This window comes from Peromyscus leucopus, chromosome 7, assembly GCF_004664715.2.
Source record: "Peromyscus leucopus breed LL Stock chromosome 7, UCI_PerLeu_2.1, whole genome shotgun sequence".
NCBI classification, from domain to species: domain Eukaryota; kingdom Metazoa; phylum Chordata; class Mammalia; order Rodentia; family Cricetidae; genus Peromyscus; species Peromyscus leucopus.
The window spans coordinates 3,239,097-3,245,096 of record NC_051069.1 but is presented as its reverse complement, the minus strand read 5'-3'; the positions used below and the strand labels follow the sequence as shown (position 1 = coordinate 3,245,096).

The 6,000-nt window shown below is 50.3% G+C and overlaps 1 protein-coding gene across 1 annotated transcript in view; it reads left to right on the top strand.

Moving 5' to 3' along the window:
* Positions 1 to 3,875: 3,875 nt before the first annotated feature.
* The window catches only part of Anxa2 (annexin A2), a 41,067-nt gene continuing 38,942 nt past the window's right edge, over positions 3,876 to 6,000 (top strand). The window contains exon 1 of the mRNA XM_028865941.2: positions 3,876 to 3,957. The gene's annotated coding sequence lies outside the window, so the exon portion shown is untranslated. The remainder of the gene's footprint in view (positions 3,958 to 6,000) is intronic.

The following is a 6,000-nucleotide window of genomic DNA, read 5'->3' as shown; positions in this document are numbered from 1 at the left end:
ACGTGGCTGGCCATCCAATTCCAGGGGACCCAACACCCTCTTTTGGCCTCCACGTGCATCAAGTGTGTGTGTGGTACACAGATATACATGTAGGCAAAACACTCTTACATATAAAATAAAATAATATTTTTCTTTCAGAAAAGAAAGAGAAGAACTAGGTTGTCTTTAGCTCAGGAATTATCCCTGTGAGTTGGCCTAAGAATGATCTTAACTGAGCACAGGGAAGAGAGGCACGCCCAGGCTGAGCCTGAGTCCTAGCACAGTCCTCAGAGTAAAGGGAAAAGATGTCAGAAACGTGGGTCATATTATCAGAGTTGTGTCATAGAGGGCTGGGCATGTGGCTCAGTAGATAGAGCGCTTGCCCAATGTGCTTAGGCCCTGGGTTCAATCCTGGCACCATAAAAAATGCAAAAAGCGGTCATGCATGCCTGTAAGCCCAGTTCTGGAACAATACAGACAGGAAGATCAGGGGGCCAGGTCCTCCTCAGCTGTGATTTGAAGTCCAGCCAGGGGATACCTGGGACCCTGCTTCAAACAACAAACAATACTCCAAACCAAATAAACTCAAAAAACTCTGAAATGCCTTTTAGCAAAATCATTCTTGCCGCTTTGCCCCAAACCAGTGGGGAGATAAGGACCTGTGATGTAAGGACCTGTGATGTCTGAGGACACAGGTGTCCGTCCCTCGGATGTTTCTGAACATATCTCAAAATGAAGTAGAAGCTGTGGTTTGTCCATGTGGCGGCCTCTGTGTGGCTTAGGTCATGACACAAGCTTCACAAAACCTGTCTGAGGTCTTATTATGAGTCCAGCGTGGCTAGAGCTGAAGAGACTTACAAGCTAGTGAAGTGACCACCGTCTCAAGACCTGCGGGGGACCAGTTAGTCCTGCCGTTTTCAGAGGTTAACCTGCCCACAAAGCTTTCCTGACATTTTTTTTTTTTTACAACCTTCTATTCAGCTGGAATAAGAACTTTTCTGTGTGTATGAATGTATGGGTGTGTGTATTGTGTGTACGTTAAGTGTGTGAGTGTGTATGTGTGTGTGCACATGTGTGCATAGAGACCAGAGGACAACCTCTATTATACTTTCTTAGGCACTCTTTTGAGACAGGATCACTCAGTGGCAGAAACTGCCCAGTAGGGTAGATTGGCTGGCCAGAGAGCCCCGAGGACCTTCCTCCCCTCACCCCCTTCAATGCCTTGATGCTAGGATTACAAGGGTGCACACCACAGTCGGCTTTTGAATGCGGATTCTAGGAATTGAACTCTGGCCCTTGTGCTCCTGAGGCAGGCCTCTCCCCACCCTTCCCCCACCCATCTGACCTTTGTGTGGAATTTTTTTTTTTTTTTTTTTTAATGAACTATCCATTCCGGGTATTCAGTGCAATACAGTTGTTGCCTAGCAATGGTCAATGTGATTTCCAAATTATCCCGAATGTGTATTAGTAAGAGTCCCCTCAAACTGGTTTTTGATAAAAACATGTGTCCGATGAACTAACATCAGAACCAATGAGATCTCCAGACAGAATGCAGGATGCCAAGGAGACAGGACAAGAAGAAAGACACATACAAAAGAAAGACCTCTTTGCTTCCCAAGCGGAATTATAGTCAGTGATTTTTGAATTAAGAAGTAGTTTCGGGATAAAGATGAAAACATGGATGTGGCTATACAGATATACGTATTTTAAGATTCTGGGGGAGCGGAGAGATGGTTCATCTGTTGAGAGCACTGACTGCTGCTTTTCCGGGGTAGTCAGGTTTGATTCTCAGCACCCACATGGTGGCTCACAACAGTCTATAACCCCACTTCCAGGGGATGTGATACCCTCTTCTGGCCTCGAAGGGCACCAGGCAAGCACGCACATAAACACACATGCAGGCAAAACAACCAAACACACAAAATGAAAAGTGTAATACTATAAACATTTTAAGACTCCAGCAAGACTCGACATGGTGTTTTGAAGACCATCTCGGCTTCTAAGACTTCTTCAGCGATCAACCCAGGGCAGTCTGCCATGTGCAAAGTAGAGGGCATGTTTCAGAGAATCAAAGAAGGAAGACAGTCTTTGAATGGCGTTTCAGAAGTTCTTCATATTAGCAGAACCGGCAACACTGTCCTCAGGAATAGCCAAGCCTGACTTCTAACTGCCTCTTTTTTTGGATGAGGTCACTGAAAAGTTTAGCAGAACTCAAGTGAAGCCTGGTCACATATGTTAAGCTTTGCCAGATGTCCAGGATAAGCCAGAAATTCTTTTGGGTATTTGGTGGCTTTTATACGTTTCACATGATGTCAGTTAAATGTCATTTCCGGGAGAGGACCTCCACCCTTTCACACACAAGCAGGAGTGTGTGGCCTGTGGGGCTGGGAGGAGAAATACCTCAGGGAGGCAGAGGGCCGACCGCTTGCTGGCACTGTGTGCCTACTCTTACATTCCAAGGTGTTTGCACCCAGAAGACACATAAATGTGGTTTCTGTCTTTAGAGTTGTCCATCTTGAAGAGCTGTGAATGTAAATCAGACATTGTATCAAAAGGGGGTACGGTTGTTTTCTACTGTGGTTCTGCTGGGGCTTTTGTGTAACTCTTAGTGACGGGGCCGAGCAACCCAGAGCCTGAGCTGGCTGTTGAGACCCCAGCTGGGGCCGTCTTCACACAGCTACCTGGCTATGTGACAATGAGCACTGTGTACCGAGTATCTCTTCCCCTGGCTGTCCTCCTCTGGTTCCTAGGAGTGAACTGAGACGTGGGTGGGAAGGATAAACAGACGCTGAAGTCAGCAGGGATCAGGGCTGGGAAGACGGCTCAGCCGGAAAAGAGCTGTGGCCCAAGGGTATGAACCTGAGGTCTGTCCACAATTCAGGTAAAAGGTTTACTGGCCAGCCAGTCGTGTCTGTGACTAGACTGTGAGCTCCAGGCCAAAGACAGACCTTGTCTCAAATAACAAGGTGGTCCACTCCTGAGGAACAGCATCCTCGAGACTGACATCTCCCACATTTGATACACGTCAACCACAAGCACACACAAAGAGATGGGAGATATGATGAAGAACCATTAGGACCAGGAGAAAAGAGACAGACGGAGTGTGCAAGGAGGGAGCTTAGAGACAGACCTAGTGTGGAAGGTGTTCTGGATTCCTCTGCTAGCCTGAGGTCTGATACAGTGTGGGCAGTCACAGAGAAACATGGTGACTCCCCCGGAAAAGCAGGCTGAAAAGAAACAATAAAAGCCAGAGAAGCAATTGGTCAAGGGAATGAGGGAAAAACAAAGACAAAAACTCAATAACCTACAATTAGGAAAGATGGCAGGAGATCCTGGGATGTAGTGAGCACTGAAGTACTGCTGACTTGGGGAAGGAGGCACCTCCTGGCCTCACCTCTAGGTCTCCCTGATGGCTTGGAGGCCTCCCTGGGGCTTTGGTTTTCAACTGTAGAGCAGTTTCAGGAGAACCGCCCTCCCTCCCCACGCTCCCCCATCTGGTGACCAGAGGTTAAACTAATATGTCTGCAGACGGTCATGGAGAGCTGGGTGCCAACAGCCTAGCTCGGGGGAATCCAAATATATGTGTCTTGAAACAATTCTACCCTCCATTACCTCCACACCTAGAAGCCTAAAAGCAAAAGAAGTGAATTGGGCCAGCCCGTCTGCCGAAATCTTAATAACCCAGGGCCAAGCTGAGCACTGGGCCCCATACCCCAGGAGTAAAAAGGGGCGTAAGGGGAGTCTGGGGAGGTGGTGGGGCTGTCAAGTAGGGCAGGGCCAGGCCTGGGCAGCGTTCCAGGGAGGGTGAGTCACCCGGAGCAGAGTGGGAACAGGCCTGGGAGGGGAGGGGAGGAGAGGGGACGGAGGGGAGGTGGGGCGGCTTTACGCAGGGAGGATGGGCGGGTATAAAAGCCCCACCCAGCCCAGCCGGGCCGCTCGGCTTGTGGGGAGGCTCTCAGCACTAGGCGCCCGGCCCAGGTAAGTGGGGCGCGCCCGGTCGTCCGCTATGGCCTCGGGGTTGCGGGGTTGAACCGGGAGCGGGCAGGCTTCAGCGACGGGGACCCTGGGGGGCACGGAGAAGGACCTACCCCACTGGGCGATCTGCGGGTCTTTGAGATCAGAGTTGCAAAGTGTCCCGCGTGGGGTCGTGACACGTCTCTTTGCCTACCACGCCTGGGGGTGCAGGGCAGGAGTGGAGGGGTCGTGCTTCCCCTTGGGGTCCTCTGGGAAGCGGGGAGACCCCGTGTGGGGCGGGGAGTCGAGGGGCACGGCATTCCAGACGTGCTAGGTGCCAACGGGGAACTGGGTGTGGCCGCTGGGGAGCCAGCGGCCCAGCAGTGAGAAAGAAGTCTGTGGACTTTTCCCCTCCGCCTGTCCGCACTGCCTCCTCTCCCTCTGGACCATAACTCCTGCAATTTCAGGTGAATTTCCTGGCAACTGACAACCGTGTATTTGTGAAGTCGGAGCGGGGTACAGGGGGAGGGCCCCGGAGGCAACAGAACTTCAGGTCTTGAGTACCCAGTGTCCTCCTTTACCCATAAAACAATCTCAGCTCAGTCTTGGTCGCAAACTCTAAGATTGCCTGGCAGGACAGCGACTTCATTCTTTCTGAGGAATTTGCCACTCGCTAAAAGAGTGCAGAAGGAAGTGTCCCCAGTGGCTCTATGGGGAAAGTTGCTTCCACTGCACCATGATGCCACCGTGAGTCAGTTGACAGGGTCTCTATAGAAAAGGGTGTGGCTCCTGGGCCGCAGGTTCCAATGCTGGCTCGGAGGGCTGCGGTTCCAGAAGTTTATCTATAAAAGTGGTTTCCGAACTCTTAGCACCACCCACACTGAAGGTTCCCTAAAACAAGTTCATTCAAAAATAGATAAGAAAAGCACACTGAAAACACAGCGTCGTACAAATCAAAAAGCAAAAAACTGTTAGCTTGAGACATAGCGGTAATCTCAATGCTCAGGAGACTGAGGCAGCAAGATCCTGAGTTTGAATCCAGCCTGAGCTACATAGTGAGACTCCCTCCCCCCTCCCCCGCCCCATTTCAGAAAAAAACTAGAGCTGATGATCTGGCTCGTTGGTAGAGTACCCTAGTAGGGTACACAAAATCCAGGCATCATTCCCAGAACTGCTAAGAGTTACTCATTTGTGTAGTAATTTGCCATATCCAGTCCTAGCTCTTAACCACCATAAACTCTTGGAATCCAAGGACCCCAGCCTGTAACACACTGGGGTAAAAAAGAAAAAATAATAATAATAATTTGCACTGTGCTAATGGCAGGAGAGCAGGATACAAGATGGTAGATCGAGGGGTGGTCTGTGGGTAGGAAGAATAAATCACTGATGTGCTTTCCAGGTCCCCCTCCTCCCCCCCACTTAGTTTTAAAGATCGCCTTCATTAAACCGTGTTAATTGAAAACTTGTGTCTTTGCCCCTTCTCTGATTTCTTTTCCCTTCCACCTTCTGGCAGTCTGTGTCCCTGGACGTGGTACGTGGCTTTGGAGACTTGTGCGGTCCCCTCCACACCCACTTCCTCCTCATTTCAGTGTGGGCTGCGCCCAGCCGAAGCCTGTGGGTCTGAGTCAGGGAACGTGAAGATGGCAGATGGGACTAGGCAGAGCCCTGTCCTCTTCCACCGAGTCCGAAGCTTCCCTTAAGTCCAAGGGTTTCTCCAGAAGTGCTCATCGCCTCTGCTGCAGCCGGGGCGGGCTCCTAGGTGCATCTTTCCGTTGAGGGTTTCCTGTTTGGTGAGGTAGAGGTTCAGGAAGTTTTGCTAGCTAGCCAGGCAGCACTTAAAGCTTTAACTTCGAGCTTGGGTTTGGGCTGGTGCCTCAAGGTTTCACATCCTGTGTCTTTGAGCTATTAAAGTACCCTATTGATTAGCATTAGACATGCAGTCTTGGTCATTGGCTTCCTGGCTAAGTTCTGATTTAAGTAGTTTTCCTGGCAAGGCAGGCACTCTCCTAAATTGCTATTGATTTTTGAAGGCTGTGGTTTCTCCCGGCACCTTTGGGCCTGGATTGA